This window comes from Pyrus communis, chromosome 7 (assembly GCF_041283825.1).
Source record: "Pyrus communis isolate YQ-2024b chromosome 7, ASM4128382v1, whole genome shotgun sequence".
NCBI lineage: Eukaryota > Viridiplantae > Streptophyta > Magnoliopsida > Rosales > Rosaceae > Pyrus > Pyrus communis.
In genome coordinates this window covers 17,785,363-17,802,732 of record NC_142571.1, presented here as the reverse complement: position 1 = coordinate 17,802,732, position 17,370 = coordinate 17,785,363, and the positions used below count along the sequence as shown (strand labels likewise).

General features: G+C 36.7%; 1 long non-coding RNA gene and 1 pseudogene across 2 annotated transcripts; both read right to left on the bottom strand.

Moving 5' to 3' along the window:
• Window positions 1–1,614: 1,614 nt before the first annotated feature.
• Window positions 1,615–6,236, bottom strand: LOC148695804 (uncharacterized). The gene is made up of 3 exons (XR_015963943.1): window positions 5,535–6,236; window positions 4,789–4,847; window positions 1,615–3,181 (listed from the first exon to the last, which is right to left on the bottom strand). It is a non-coding gene; the product is annotated as an uncharacterized LOC148695804 (long non-coding RNA).
• An 854-nt stretch (window positions 6,237–7,090) lies between these two features.
• LOC148695803 (uncharacterized) lies at window positions 7,091–10,960 on the bottom strand (annotated as a pseudogene). Its single transcript, XR_015963942.1, has 8 exons — window positions 10,643–10,960; window positions 10,244–10,505; window positions 9,321–9,664; window positions 9,036–9,134; window positions 8,350–8,952; window positions 8,054–8,229; window positions 7,520–7,591; window positions 7,091–7,341 (listed from the first exon to the last, which is right to left on the bottom strand). The product of XR_015963942.1 is annotated as an uncharacterized LOC148695803 (transcript).
• Window positions 10,961–17,370: the final 6,410 nt, after the last annotated feature.

Sequence of the window (17,370 nt, the reverse complement as noted above, 5' to 3'; positions counted from 1 at the left end):
TGTAATATTTTTGGGTCAAGCCCAAATAACAATTAACGAATTAAATAAGTAAATACAAATATTAACGTAGAATAATCTACTTGTTTACTTGCTTAACAATCCAACGAATAAGTTATTAATATTACGGTCTGCACCCTACAAAACCGACAATTCACTGTTGTCTTGATAAGCAAGTAACAATTCCCGAGGATGCAATATTACCATCTTGCCCCTCAATGGGAAATACACATACCAACCTCGATCGTACTCATTCACTACCTTCTGAGGCAACATCTTCAATAACATAAATTTTCTACATCACAATCTCAATCAAATATTTGTTCGCAATAAGCTGCTGTAAATCACAAGCTGCGCATACAATATTTGTATTATATTTTGAAGGATACCATACTCCTAAACAGGAATGTAACCGTAGTTACCCATAATTCTAACAAAAGTATGCGTCCATTAAATATGCGTTGTGTGTAAAATCTTCATACATCAACTCCAATGATACCATAGTTAACCCGAAATTGTAACTGTGGTTACAAGTGACTAGAATGGAGATAAGGATATACTGCAACCATGCTACTGGTGGGACAAACAAGATGTAACTCGTCCACAAAGGTCTGAGTAACTCATTTCAAACTAATCGTTAATCTAGGGATAGAAATGCAATAATGAACAACTTCTAATACTCAAAACCTTCATAACGACTTCCAAAGGCTTGGAAGTGAAACATGTAACACGATGAAATATAAATACACCAAGATGATAATCTTGTCAGGTTTCTATTTGTTGAATTTGTATAGAAGTCTAGGAGTAGTTTTCTCAAAAAGTCATCGTCCTCTGGACGCAATTAGAAAATTGTAGTTGCCCAAGGAAGTTTGAACTTTATATCCTCAATATCCCCACAACATTAAACGAAAGTGGGGTGCATCTAGAGTGAGGATTCATTTAGAACACATCAACGGGAGCTTCGATTTTATCTCTTTCCTACTTCCACATTTGATCACGTCACAAAGAGAATTTCTAGATCACATCCCCCGAAGAGGTTGACTACATCCCACTTCTATCTTAGTGGTCTTCACAAGTGTCTTGTTGTTGAAATTTCAACACCCATTTCAGGAAATAACTATTGCCAATACTTCAATTTTTAGAGCAAGAAGAATATTGTTTTCTACTTAAGTAAACAACTACCAATTGGAACATCATATAAGCGTATCATTGGTTTAGCATCACGATTAATGAATTTCACATTCTTTACATATACAACATATCTCGAACTGAGCATATAAAAAGATACTTCCTAACTCCATTCATACAAAATGATTAAAATCATTTGAACCATTTCTGGGTAGATTAAAGGTAACTCTATATCAATACTCATACTTCCCAATTAAATAGAAAAGGACAGGCTGGAAGTGTGCGAGAGTAGATACACCATAGTGCACTCATAGATGCCAATTTAATTCTACTATTGCCTCTGACAAAACTTAGCTTGTTCCAAAAAGTAAATGTAATAAAAAGTTTGAGGATCAATGAAGATTTGGACACACTTTTCTACATAAGAGTCCCAATCAATATTCCAATGAAATTAGAAATTGTTAATTTTAGGTCATAAGTATAATGGTTCATCTTTAGCGGTTCTACCACCGAGAAACATAAGCGTTAACATACTAAGAAAGTCTGAATCCGAATTGACTTGTCACATCAATCGACAATCACTATGCATCATCAAAATCTCCACCGAGAAGTGTCATCTAGCCTTCGAAATAAGGTGATGACTGTTGACTTTAGGTCAATGAATAAGATGGTTCGTTTCAAACGATTCTAATCGTGAAAAATAAAAGCAATACTCCGTCATGTTGCCATACCAACTTAACAATGTGGTGGTATCCGCGGTAAGATTTTTGGGATATGACGCCAAAAGTATACGTCCTCGAATTTACAGTACTACTAACCAACTCTACGACACGAACTAAAAGGTCTTAACAGTTTCCTCAACACTCATAACAATCTAACAGTGAGATATCATCCCGCATTTCGATTCTAATGTCTACCTATGGAAGTGATCGAGAGGTGGTTAGTCAAAGGGTTTTCGTTTACCTAGATAAGTGATAGGGTAAAAACAACAATCATAAGTTTACCGTCCTATTGCAAAGCTTATTCCTAAGCTTCCACGATCCTAATTTATTCAGCTCAAGCGAAGTAGTTCATTGATCCTAGGAGGATTTGATGATTGCTTTTTTTGGATTCCTACAACTCCCAGGATATGACAACTTACATTTGCAAGCCTATTCTCACCCATTTAAATAGTACAACTACGAAAGCAAAAATCTAGGAATAGCGTTGATTGAAAAATCCCAATGCTAGAAAAAGACCTTGCTTAAGATCTACTTTCAAAAAGACTTCATCGACAGTCGATCTTCCTCCTAAAGATTCAACATGAACACAAGTATGCTTGAAGATATTAGTGCTAATAGGGACCGAACAATAATTATCCCTCAGATGATCTTCCGCGAAATGTTACTAAGAAATCAAGACTAACTAAGATTTCCAATCTTTAAAGAATCAATACTAACAGCGGTAGGACAATGATAGAATTATTTGGTAATATCTCTGGCGATACATGATTATCAAAACATTTACTTAGGCCATCAACTCGCCTCACTTTTATACCTTTCCTCCACAAGGAAAATCTTCGTTTTAATTCTAAGGACAACCGCCAAAATGATTTTATAAAATGTCGTCAAAACCACAAAATTGTCCAAAACTGAAGAAAAGTTAACATATTTTTCCATATTCGACAAAGTGGCATCATTCGAACGTCAAACACAAAAACCAAGAGTGCTCACATCACGCGTGTGATGAACACAATACTGCCCAACATATGCTCTGATACCAAACTGACACACCCCGACCCAGAAAGTCCACTCGGACCCTGAATCGAGCTGTGCTGGCCGACACCTGGAAGGTGACGAAGCCATAAAATGTGATAGTGCATAAAAAGTGAATAAATTTGAATCTAAAAGTGTCTAAGTACCAGAGTGCGCTACAAGTGGGAGTGAACCCATTTCACACGCGATGTCAGAGCATAAGTAAGGTGCAGTAATGTGGGTAAGAATCATACCCTCAAAAATATCCATCAATACTAAGATTCGCCATAGATTCTTGTCGATACAAACTCAGCAGCTAAAACCTGGAGGGCACCAAACAGAAGGTGTGAGTAAGCAATAAAACCAAGCTTCCCAAAGTTACTACCTCTCAAAAAGTAATGCCCCTAAATGTAAAACCCGTATCGTTTTCCATAAGACAGTACAACATATATACATATATCCAAACCATACTTGGAAATGACCAAAACCACGGTTTGCCATCACATCCACCATACATTAATAAGTAGGCCAAATGAACTAAATCAATACAAAGTGATATATCAGTCAGAGTCAACTAAAATGACATGTACAACTTATCCGTATCTCATCAATCATGGCTAGCATATAAGTCGGAGTCACCTATAGTGACCTGTACAACTTATTCATATCTCGTCAATCCTGACTAGCATATAAGTCGGAGTCACCTATAGTGACCTGTACGACTTATCCATATCTCATCAATCCTGGCTAGCATATAAGTCGGAGTCACCTATAGTAACCTGTACGACTTATCCATATCTCGTCAATCCTGGCTAGCATATAAGTCGGAGTCACCTATAGTGACCTGTACGACTTATCCATATCTCGTCAATCCTGACTAGCATATAAGTCGGAGTCACCTATAGTGACCTGTACGACTTATCCATATCTCGTCAATCCTGGCTAGCATATAAGTCGGAGTCACCTATAGTGACCTGTACGACTTATCCATATCTCGTCAATCCTGGCTAGCCAATAGCTCAATAAGTATACCTGCACACGAGTGGGAACCACCTAAAGTGGTCTGTACGACAGGACTAGGTGTAAATAAATACGCTCAAGTGCTACGATCACGTGAAGACTGGGCGAATAATCGCGGGTCACCTACAAGTCGGAACCACCTAAAGTGGTCTGTACGACAAAACTGTGCACCTACCTTGGATCCAAGGTGAGTGTAAGGTGCGGGAGGTGAACATCACGTGAAGGACTGTGCCCTGTCCACGGGCGGGAGCACTAACACCGAGGTGCAGGTTTATGAGCTCTCAATGCATCTCAATATAACATGTGCAACTCATGGCAACCAGACGACCGTATTGAAGTTGCCTAACTCATAACTGTAGTCATGCTATAACGCAATCGATTCAACTAGTACCATAAACTCACCTCAACTTACCTGGGTGTCCTGAGTTCACCTTTGCACTTGAAAGCATTCCCAATAATTATATGCAAGTAATATACATATGGATATATCATGATGCAAACTACCACTCAACCATGTCGTAGCATTTTCAATTATAAACAATATAGTGTGAAGTGTACAATCAATAACGCCCTACTCCCAAACTACTTATTTTCAAGGATAATTATTCATGACAACCCAATTAACACTAATTTAACTAACTAATTCAAAAAAACTAAAACTTGCCTTAATCAATTTCCTTCGCATTACTCAATTTCCCAAGCAAGGCTTTTGTCTCAAATATTTTATGGCTGCATCTAACGTCTCGTTAGACTGCCTACGTACCCTAAACAGGGATCAAGCCATTCGTAGTTCACATAGTACTTCAAGCATTCACAATAATTATATATGAAAGTAATATGCCTAATCAATTTAAAGATGTCGATAGAACTCTCAATAATATGTACGATAAAAAGGAAAAGATGCACTCACCTGGAGTCCACGCTATGATTCTCTAGCGCACGCATCGAGGCGTCCTGAATGATTGGTCCCTGTGACCAATTATCAAATCACATCTCAGAACTCTTATCCGTAGAATATGTAATTCACATAAAACACAACCTCAACAACATTCTAAAATAGTTTGAGACCCATTGACCACAAGTCAACCGTCGATCAAAGATTGACGGTAGGGTTTACAACCCTGTATAACCTGACCCGGAAGATCCGCATATCAGATTTCCAATCAGCAACTTCCAACGATCCACAATATGTTTCTAGAATAACATATTAAAATTTCATTACGATCCAACGGTCAGATCTCCGTCAATTGCCTAAAACAAGTGGTCGTGAACATTTATTTTACTAACTTACAAATCCAATTCGGGAAGATCCGTACATCGGATTCCCGATCCATAAATTCCTATGATCTTTAAATATTACGTATTATAATGTACCCAAGTTTGGTGACGATCCAACGGTCAGATTGTCGATTCACATTTTCATCAAGCAATGTATCGTAACGAATTTAGGTTCCAACGATCAACCTATGTCATTCTAATAACAAAAATGAATTCAAGACATTCGACATAGCCTAAAAATAGCATTGGCGGCCCACTGGCCACGCGCCGCCGTGGGTGGCGGTCGACCGCCCCGATTCGCCGGAAAATCCAACTATTTCCAAAAATTCTCAAACTTCACAGAAATAAAGATCTCAGTGAGTGGAGCAACTTTCATACCTGCCACGAAGTCCAAAAGTGGACGGAAGATGGTCAATTTTGCCCATGAAGCCGGCAGGTGCCTAAAACTTCCCGACGTCGATTCGTCGTCTACGATGGTCCAACGGGGTCAAGGTTGGTTGGGTTTTGCTCCTGGGATGATGGGCTACAAAGCCCAAGTTGTGGCATCGGCCATTGCTTTGCCGATTTGCCGGAAAATCGAAAAGGGTGGCCGGAGCACCATTGATTTTCGTCAACTTTCGTGGCCTCAAACCTCCACATCCCATGGTTAATCAAGGTGGTTCTTGGGTGGGTTTTGTAGAGGGGAATGAGAGCTTTAAGATGGTGGTGGTGGCATCGAAAAACTCCACCGGAGTTGGCCGGAATCGGCCTTGGAAAATGGGTGGTCGTGAGTGGGAAAACCCACGGGAAATGCTGGGATTTTTTTTTTTTCTTTCTTTTTCTTTCTTTCCTTTTTCTGATTGGGCTTCACCTTAAATAACCAATTTCGAACGTCCGTAACTATACCGTTATAATCCGGACTCGCAAACGGCTTTCGCCTATGCGTTCACATCCACGAGTATTACGAGAATATGTTAAAAGAATAAGTCATACGTCTCTCTAGACGATGGTCAACAGAAGTCAAAGTCCTTGCCTCTAGGGCAATTTCGTAAATTCACGCTTTTAAAATAAAATAAAAACGTAAAATTTGGAACGGGTTGTCACATAGCCAATAAATTCAAGGATCATATAAATAATTAACCTACTAATTAAATCAAGAATAAGTAATAAAGAGATTAAGAACGTACCAAAGGTGACTTCACTGGAAAATCATAACAGAAAAGAATTGCGGAAATAGGGATTAATAGTGGATTTTAAAAAACTTATTTTTCTTTTCTTGAGTAAGAAGCACAGAGACTAAATCGCATAGGATAAATGGTCCTTTTCTTTTACAAATAGTATAAAGGGGGACGAGAGATGGAACTAATTTATAATTTTTAGCATAAAACTTATTATTTATTACCTATCCTCTACTAAATTGTATATTAAATAATAACTTGTATTGAAATTAAGTAGGCTATAAGTATGAGTTTACAAAAGAATAGTATTATTCACACATTCATTTTTACCTCCAACGCACTCTTATTAATTTTTTTGTCGTTGATTATCTTCAATTTATTCTATTCGACAACCGAAAATTAAGAGTAGTGTATGAGAAGTAAAAATAAACGCATGAATAGCACTACCCTTATAGAAAACCTCCCTGGGCTACAACCACCTTAGCCTTGTGGGTGGCTTTGCCGCTGTCAAACATAGAGCTAAATTTTAAGGGGACTTTCTCCAATGCACATCAAAATGTAGAATTAAGTTATATATATGTACAAGAGCAATTAGATTATTTGTCCGAACGACATCTACCGATTCTTGTTTAAATGTGTAACTTAAATATGTACATTTTTTATGTGCATTGGAGAAATTTCATTGTTTGTTTCGAGTTTAAGGTCATAAATATGGGGTTTCATATTCAAGGTCTTGAGTTGGGGTCTCAAGTCCCAAACTTTTAATCCTAGCCTATAAGGAAATATAATTTATATTTTATCGCATTCAATAGTTAACAAGACTAGTCACTTAGTACTACGATATAGCCAACGTCAAACAGTTTTCTCCGTCCATTAAATTAACTATAGTTCAAAATAAGATTTAGATGGCTAACCAATTAAACATCGCCAAGGAAACGCTTTGAACTTCTATTGTGTCCTTGTTGGCCCCATCACCAAAAGTAGCAAGATATGGGACCTCCTCTTTATCCAGATCTAAATCGAATACCCTGGATTGCAACACATAACCATGTTAGGAGCAGAAAAGGAAAGATGTAACTGAGAGATTGAACAGTTTATCAAATTCCTATGAAAAATTTGCGAAACTTGATCAGCTTCTTTTTCTTGTTATAAAAATGAGCATTATTTAAAAGTATATTGAAAGAAGACAGCTAATAGTGTACCTACCTCATATTTCACTTGAAGTTGCTGTTGCAACTTGTATACTTGCCTGCACCTTGGAATCTTGGATTGACAAAGCTGGAACAAGACTTGCATCGTAAAAACCATGTAAACAGAAATCAAGCTATTATAATCAAGTAGTGCTACACTTACCATCTATTTGTACCATCACTTGACCATCTGTCTAGTAGAGATAGGGTCCGCAAACGCATGCAGGTCCCATCTCTATTACAAAGATGGTACAAATGATGTTATAAATAGATGGTAAGAATAGCATTTGTGGTTATAATCTAGCACAAAATGAATCACTGAATTATCCAAAGTTTTGACATTTCTACCACCCCTGCAACCCTTCCCTCAGCAAAGAAAGTAACTTTCACGCCGCCAACTGCTCTTTGATGTACTCACACTCAAGTTTCAAACTTTCTTCTTATTCTAACCCTTCCGACTATGAATTACAGATTCCCTTGCAAAATTACAAATCGTGGAACCAAGCAATCTAAGTTTTTAGACAAATATTGAATGAAAACAAGCACTTACACTCACCACTGTAGATTGATTCAGTGATCTGAGAACTTTGATTCTACCACCTCTTCCATCAGCTCCTACAATAATCAAATTACCAGAACTTTGATTCAGACCCCACTTGCACCATTTACCTAAATACCTGTTTGTTCCATCAAACCCAAGCAAGTCCCCAGAAAATCAAACATCCCCTGTATTTTGAATTGGAATAACAAAAACAAAATTACATTCTCATCACATAAATCTTCAGGAAAATGTACTCATTCATGATATCTTGCACAGTAACTCAAAAAATTGCTTCAAAAGTTTACCTGGTCCGGGAAGCAGTTGTGGGATACGAGGCTCCTTTCTAATGTTAAACATGGGTAATCTTGTTCAACATCGTCAAGAATAACAACATCAGCAATGTCAGTAGCAGGAGTCCTGGCAGTATCGTTACAAGTGGGAGTTTCTTTCCTAGTATCAGAAACTGCATCTGACCTCAATCAAGTGCACTTCTAGTTAACAACATCCTCATAGATTTATTCTTTCAATTAGGGATTTGAAAGTCCACGCTTAGCTGTGGAAAGTTTTGGAGCATCCTTATCTATTAAAGAGTAGGCATCTCTTACTTTATCATGAGCAATGGTGCTTGTACCATTTTAGTACAACTTAGATCCAGATGGTCAGTGAAGTTTGAGTTTTCTGTTTTCCTATGACACAGTAGATCATTTTCGCTTTCAGTCCTATCCAAGTTATGGATGGAAGCATAAGGATGTTTTCTTTGAACTTCTGGTGAACTGTTGACAGACACTGAATTAGTGTTACATAATCCACCATTCTGCATAATTCCTTCACCCCAAGTTGTCTTTGAAGCTTTTAAAGCCCTCAAAACTTCATTATCTTTTACTTTGATAGCTGTCTTGTACCCTTGTCTGATAATAGACAAAACAAATCACTAAATTAGGTTTCACTCATCAATTGAGATTCAATTAAGCTCATTCCATCACAAACTTACCTTCAGTTTTTTAATCTTTTAGCCTCCTGCTCCAGTTTTTTGCTCTCACGAGCTTCTCGTGCAAGACCATTGTATTTGTTTATTAAGTCTTTGTAATTCCTATTAGAAGAATGAACATCAAAGAATGCAAATTAAAATATGAGACAGAAAAAAGCATACAAGGATGAAATGAAAGGTGACTGCTGTTTAATTTTACTTAAGATGGAAACACTCAAGGAAATCTCAAACATTCTGCTCCATCCATAAGAATTAAGTAAATTACAGGATAATATTTATATGGCTAACCTCTTACTCATCTCCAAGGACTCTCGTATAATATCTATCGTGTCTTTGGTGTTGGCTCCATTACCAAGAGTCGAAAGCTTTGAAACCTCATCTTCATCCAGATCTAGATCCGATACCCTATAATTGCAACCCACGTAACCAATTTAGGCGTTGGCTCAAGTGGCGAAGCATGTGTAGGGTTGAGTAAGTCTTATGTACAAACATTCTGATTAACAAAATTACAATGAGCACTTGGAAACTACACCAGTTTTCATCTTAAGCTGCAGCTACATGTATGCTTGTTGTTTCAATGCTTCATTTTAAAACACAACTTCTTTCTGTGCCACCTCCGTACATTGACAAAGCTGACAGAAAACTTTCCTCATGAGAACCACATCAAGAAACAATCTGCTATAATCTTGAAGAAAATAAATACTGAAAATCCAGAGTTTTAATAGTAGCATCCCGACCTTTGAGCAAAGAAATTAAATATAAACTTCATAATCTTCTATTCCATTTTAAAAAATTGATGTCACAGCCCATATGAATGGTTTCTTTGTCTTTCAATAGTAGAGAATTGCCAAACTAAAATATAAAACCTTCTTCCTGGTCTAACTTTTCCGACATTATCGTCTTCCGACAAGGATGAAACAAACTATTCGGTATCACGGTTTCATTGTTTTAAATTCCTCCATTAATCAAATCAAAGAATAGTACCAAGTTACCATCATCAAACAAATATTCAAGTTCAACTCTCTAATTGATACTATAATCATTGTGCTTCAATCCAATACTCAAAAGTAAAAAACGAAAAACAAAACTAACCCTAAAATGTGTAACCAAGTATTATAACACCAATTAACCAAAGTCCTAATCTAAATTCCTTTCCTTTGTTCTCCCTCAATTTCTTACACACCCAACAAAGCATAAAGATAATCCCATACCTCCTCTTTAAGCTCCTTAAGCTCCCTCGCCTGAAGCCCGACAGCCGAACGAATCCCCAGCTCTGCCACCTCCAACCTTTTCACCTCTAGACGCAGCACCTGGGGATCTTCTCATTTGCTAATCGGCCTCAGAGTCGCATCCGCCGCGTCCCCCACCGACTGAAAATAAAGCCGGCCGGCATCCTTCTGCTTGCAGTTTTGCTTGCACACCGGGCAAGTGTACTTCTTCGCCCTTGCAGAGTACTCGAACCACTGTTGGAGACTAAGTTTCACATCCAAAACGTCGCCGTATTAAGCATCAATTTCCAATCGTGAGCACAACGAAATTAAACAAATTGAATACATATATATATGTACACACATAGAGAGAGAGAGAGAGAGAAGAGTGGAGAGAGAGACCAGAGCTCGTGGAAGACATGGCCGCAGATGGAGATGGATTGGAGGTCCTCAGAAATGGGCTTGAGGTCTTCGTAACAGATTGAGCCGATTGTTTTGGTGAAGTTGGTGGAATCTGCATCGCGCATCTCTCTGGTCTCTATTCTAGGGTTTAGGATTTGGGATTTAGTTGTGTCATGAATTTTCTCGGGAATATGGAGCCAATTTTGAAAAATGAAGCCAACTGCGCGGGAAGAAAATGTAAAAGGAGGGAGGGGAAATGACCACACTTTTTTATCGTGTGTTCACGATTTGGAGTTCAAATCTTCTCTCTTTTTTAAATTTAAAAGGTGCAGGAGGTATGCGGATTCAAACTAAATTATTATTACCATGTTTGATTTTTTTTTTTTTGTGTAAGCTAAATTATTATAGGAAAATTGTAAAAAATGACTCATTTGTTGCAGTTCTATTATATTAAGGATGTGATTGTATAAATTCTAATATATCTAAGAATATCTTAGAATATTCTCTAGGGTTAGATATTATCCTATTAGGTCATCTCTAACCCTTAGGCTAAAAGCCAAAATTGTTAGCCCAAAAATTTAGCTTTTAGCGCAGAAACAACTTTTCTTCTCTAATCCTTCTGGCCTAAAATTTTAGCCCCAAATTATTAAAGAATGAACTTAGGCTAATTTTTTTTTCTTAAATTTACTTTTTTTAAAAAAAATGTAGACTATCGTAAATTACTTTTATGAACATTTTAATCCAAAAATATTTAAATTCCAATAAATATTGAAAAATCACTAAATCGATACATGAAACTCATAAAACACTATGGAAGAATATGAAAATCATAATAGAGCTGTATAAACACAAAATACATAAAAACACACAGAACACATGTGAAGCACATACAAAACACATGTGAAGGACATACAAAACACATGATAGAGATGAAGCACACACATAACAATTATGAAACACATGACACACATGAAACACATACAAAATACATACAAAACACATGATAGAGATGAAGCACACACAGAACACATGTAAAACACATGACACACACGAAACACATACAAAATACATACAAAACACATGAAACGCAAGAAACATAAACCTACACACATGAAACCCTAAACCTTCAATCATCATCTATATAAACACAGGTTGAATATCAGTTGATCACACAATCTTTTAACCTTCAATCATCCTCTATATTCACCAATCTTTCAACCTTCAAACTGTTTTTCTTTCCTAAAAATCCTCAATATCTCATCAATGGGTGATAGAAGAAGGCGTAGCAGGGCAATGCAGATAACACAATACCAAGCAAGCCTTGACATTGAGGATGTAGAAATGATCAGCGCAGAAGCTGAATTTGCAAACTCGCTTATGCAATATGAGCACCATGTAGAATCTAGCTATCGTGGTTCTGTCATGGGGCATTCATTTGTGCAGCATTATAGAGAATAGTGTTGTGACCAAATGATGAAAGATTATTTCATCAAGTGTCTGAGATTTCCTGCTCATGATTTTCGAAGACGGTTTCAGATGAGGAGAAATCTTTTTGAAAGCATCTTAAACACAGTTGTAAATCATGACCACTACTTTGCAAGGAAGATAAATGTCGTAGGCCTACAAACTATATCACCTCATCAGAAGCTCACATCTGCATTTTGGATGCTAACTAATGGGTGCTTTGCAAACTCAACTGATGAGTATTGCCGACTTGTAGAAACTACTGCTATTGAGAACGTGAAGCGCTTCTATAAGGCAATTGAAGCCATATATGGAACCACATATCTTCACAAGCCAAATCGTGATGACTTGAAGAGGCATATACGCAAGGCAGACAAAAAAGGCTTCCCTAGCATGATATGAAGTCTCTATTGTATGCATTGGGAGTAGAAGAATTGTCTTACTGCATGGGCTGGCCAATTTAAAGCGGTTATAACAAGCCAACCATCGTGCTCGAGGCTGTGGCACCTTACGACACATGGATTTGGCATGCATTCTTCGGCGCTTCTAGATTAAACAATGATATCAACGTTCTTTGGTCTTCTCCTCTGTTCGATGATGTTGTCAATGGATGGGCACCATAATTTCGGTACAAGGTAAATGGTAATAGGTATGAGCTAAGTTACTACCTAACTTATGGTATTTATCCTAGTTGGTCTACCTTTGTCAAAAGTTTTTCTCATCCCGATAGTGCAAAGAAGAAATTATTTTCACAGAGGCAAGAGTCTTATATGAATGATGTGGAGAGAGCGTTCGAGATCCTACAAGCTTGATGGGCAATTGTTAGAGGGCCTGCACAACTTTGGCATATTGAAGACCTCCATTCAATCATGATGACATGCATAATTTTGCACAACATGATTGTGGAAATTGAGTACATCGAAATTGAAGAAGATTTAGACAAAGATGTGGATGATGACCAACCAACACATGCGAGAGCTATGACAAAAGATGTTGAATATCTTGCTGCAACCACATATGAGACCCGACATGATAGAGTCACATTGAGTGAGTATATGTGATGTTTAAATAGAATTCAAGCTCCTTAAGATCATGACACACTCCGCAAGGATTTGGTTGAGCATATATGGCACCGAGAAGGTGAACGTTGATGATGTTGGTGCATTAATGTGTTGTTGTGTTAAATTTAAGTGTGCTATGTTGTTATTTTATGTAATAATTTTAAGTCTACTATGTTGGTATTTTCTAGTAATAAATTGAAGTGTCTTCTTGTGCAAAATCTTTTGTCTAGTACGTTGTCAAAATTATTGAATGCCGTTTGAATTATTGAAGGCATCTATTGTACATCAAAGTGTGTAATAATAAGTACAATAATTATTGAAGGCATCTTGATTAATAGAAACAATAATTAATAAGCCATAAATTTAATGCGCACGAAAATTAATAAAGTACATAAACTTAATACAAACGACAATTCATAAACCACATAAACTTAATACAATCGATAATTCATAAACTACATAAACTTAATAATAATATCTACCATCTTATCAATAACTTGTTATTACCTATTAAACTCTTAAACTAGTGATGTTCAAGATAAATCGGGTTACCATTATTGATGGCTAATTTTTAATAAAGGGTTTTACCCCCATTCCACTAGATGTACTAACTACCAAACCTCTTGAAAGTGCTTTTGTTAACGAATCCGCCAAGTTATTACTTGATTTAACATAAATAATATTAATAACTCCATCATTTATTAATTGTTTAACATATTCATGTCTCAAGCTAATATGTTTAGACTTTCCATTGTATACCTTATTGTATACTCTAGACAAAGTAGCCTCAATGTGCTTGGAACACGGGGTGATATACCATGTGTCTCTATACAAGTGGTCAGATTCTTATGATAAAAAAATTAATAACATAAAAAATAAAAAAAAATCCTACTACTTACATAATGACACGTGGTGTACCACTTGTGTTACAGGTACAAGAAAAATTTTCTCCAAGATGACACCTAAGCTCAAGAAATTGCTTACTAATTTGTAAATAACATATATCAATACTCGTGACTTCTAGCTGAAATGGGATATGATAGACTGAAGGTGTTTAAGGGTAGATATGTCTTTTGCTGCGTTAAATAGCTTTTATGTTGGCACTTACGAGTAATACATGATAGTGAAATTGTAGATGTTGGTTTAGTTCTTTCATTGTCGCTGTCAAGAATTAAACTCATTTCACATGAAGATGTATTTGAGAAGTTTTTGAGGTTGGTAAAGATTTTGACACATTTCTTCACAAAGAAATGTCATCCGATTTTCAAATGAACATGAATAAGATTGTTCATTTCGTATAGTTCTGACCCTTGGAAATTGATCGACACTCCGTCATGCTAGATCACCATTCAACCAAAACATCCAGAGAAACAACACAGTAGATTTCAAAATGATCAAAGTCATCGAAATATGTAAGACAAAGGTGAAGTGAGACAACATTTCGGTTGTCAAAAACTTTATTCACATTCAACATCTTCGATTTAACTAACTTTCCTCGGTCGACATGTGAGGAAAACGCTATAACTGAAGAATCACTAATATATCCTCAATAGAAATCGAAGAAACCAAGGATATCTCATATTTCACAACACTTTGTGAGGATTTCAACTTTTTTTTGCTACAACCTTTTGGAGAAAAGAAAAGAATATTGTCTATTGAGATCACATCCCCCAAGAAAAGTACTTGATCTAAACAAGGTTAACATTTGAAGAACTTGGTATAAAGATTACTGCCATCGTTTAAAGAATTGATCTTGTGGTTGAAATAGGTGAGAAGGTCCTCGGTAGGACTACTACAAATTCGTCAGTCTATGGAAGAAAACTTGGACTCAAAAGGTTGGTCGGGTAGACCACCAATTCGAAGTATGAGTTAACGGTTTTTAATCGTCACCCGATTGAGTTGCAAAAATCTAGGTACGATCCTAAGGTTCAGTCTTTCGCCTTCATGGTTAGGTTTAAGGTTCCCTAGATAAAGTGTTTGGTTCAGTAAGTTCCTAATCAATAAGCTTTTGTAACTAAGTTCTCTTAAGGATGTAGGAGTTGTTCAAAAAATACAATGAAAATTGGTGTATTATGAGAAAGTGGATCGATAGTGTATTTCACTTCACAAATTGGTGATATCCTAGGTAAAATTTTAAGAAATGACGCCAGAAATATACGTCCTTGAAGCATACCATACTACTTCCTTTCTCTACAACACGTACTAAAAGGTCTTCACAACTTTCTCAATACTCAATTTGCTCTCATAGCGGGAAAGTAACTCATGCATCAATTCTAATGTTTGTCCGTGGATGTGGCCACAAGAATGACTTGTCGCGAATGTTTGGATTGCCTAACTGGGTATATGGTTAACACAACTATGAATTTACTATCCTAATACAAGACTTGCTCCTAAGTTTTCATGATTTTATTTTATTTTTCAGCTCAGGTAATCACTGTTAATCAGTCTAACAATTGCACCGCTAATTAACCCACATATGATATTTTGATATTGTTCGCTATCCTGAAACTGTGAATCGGTATTTTGACATAAAGGTATCACTCCTAGATACTAGTACCTGTGTTCGGTATCAGAAATCATACTGCCTGAATATTGGTTGACAGTTCCTGGATATCAGACAATATCGTCAATTAGTAGCGTCACCATAGGCTGATTACAGGTTAGAGCCCGCTCAGGTATATGGTTTCATATTACTAGTAAGAAATTGGTCCTATGAATTGGTTTATTGATTCTAGGGAAAAATGATTACTGTTAAGGTATAATAACTCATCTACTTATGTTTATACTCATTGAAATGTCGAGTAAATCATCAAAAGGAATTCTGGGAACTAGTGACGATTGAAATGTCCTAAGGTCAGAAAAAGGAATTTACTAGTAACCTACTTTAGAATGGACTTAAATGGAATTCGATTTTCTTCTTGAAGATCCAGGATTACAACTAGTGCGTTTGAGAAGATTAGTGTTATCGGGGACCAAAAATGATTGTCCCTTAGATGTTCCTCCATTGAGTGCTACCACTTTAGCACCACATTGTTGTTTGAGACATCCTCAGAGATTTTGACAAAAAGTGAAACTTTGCAAGAATTCTGATAGGTAGTATTCTAGCGCCTATTGCCAAGGAATTGAAGCTATTTCTGGTTCTCAGAAGGGTTGGTAAAAATGACTAAATGGTGGTAGGATTGATTGGTAAATCTCTAGTAGCACACAACTATTAATACATTAGCCCTGCTTCAGGGCCATCGACTTGTCTCAATTCGTGATTTTTCCTTGGCAGTGAGGTTCTTCGTTTAAGTCTAGAAGTGGCTATCAAATGTTCTTCTAGAAAGTTGATAAGTCGTCTAAGTCACTCAAAACTTAGAAAAAGTTAACACATTTTTTCGTGCTCGACGAGGTGGCAAGATTCGACATTAGGTTCAAAAATTAAGAATGCTTACATTATGCGTATGATGAGTGCCATATTGCCCAAACTTATGCTCTGATACCAAACTGACACACCCCAACTCAGAATGTCCACCTGGACTTCGAATCGAACTGTGTTGGCCGACACCAGGAGGGTGACAAAGCCATAATGTATAATGATGTGAAAAATGAGACTAAATTTAAACCTAAAAGTGCCTAAATGTAAGAGTGCGTTTGTGAGCGGGAATGAACCCATTTTATATGTGGTGTCAGGGCATAGGTAAAGTACAGTAAAGTAGGATGAGAATTATACCATCGAAGATAACCACCTATACCAAGATTTGCCAAGAATCCTCGTCAACATGAAAGCTCAGCACTAAAACCTGGAAGGGCAAAAAATAAAGGTGAGTGGGCCTAAAAATAAAGTTTTGTAAAAACCTTTTAAAAAACATAGTAACCCCTCGTTGTAAAACAAGTATAGTTTCCAAAATATACATACTACGTGTAGTATAAAAAATACTTATCGTAGCCTGCAATATCCTAAGACTTCAATACGTCACAAATTTGTAAATAAGTTTATAACTTCGAGTAATCCCAATATCTCGTAGAAATAAATATATTACATCGAGTGTTCATCGACACGTTCATGCAGAGGTATTCTGACATGAACATGACTGTATGTAATAATGATTTATGCTTTAGTATTACAATCACGTGAAGACTGGCACTATGCACATCATATACGAGTCCTAGTTGCTTATAGCAATCTTGAACAAGACTGGCACCTACAATGGATCCAAAGTG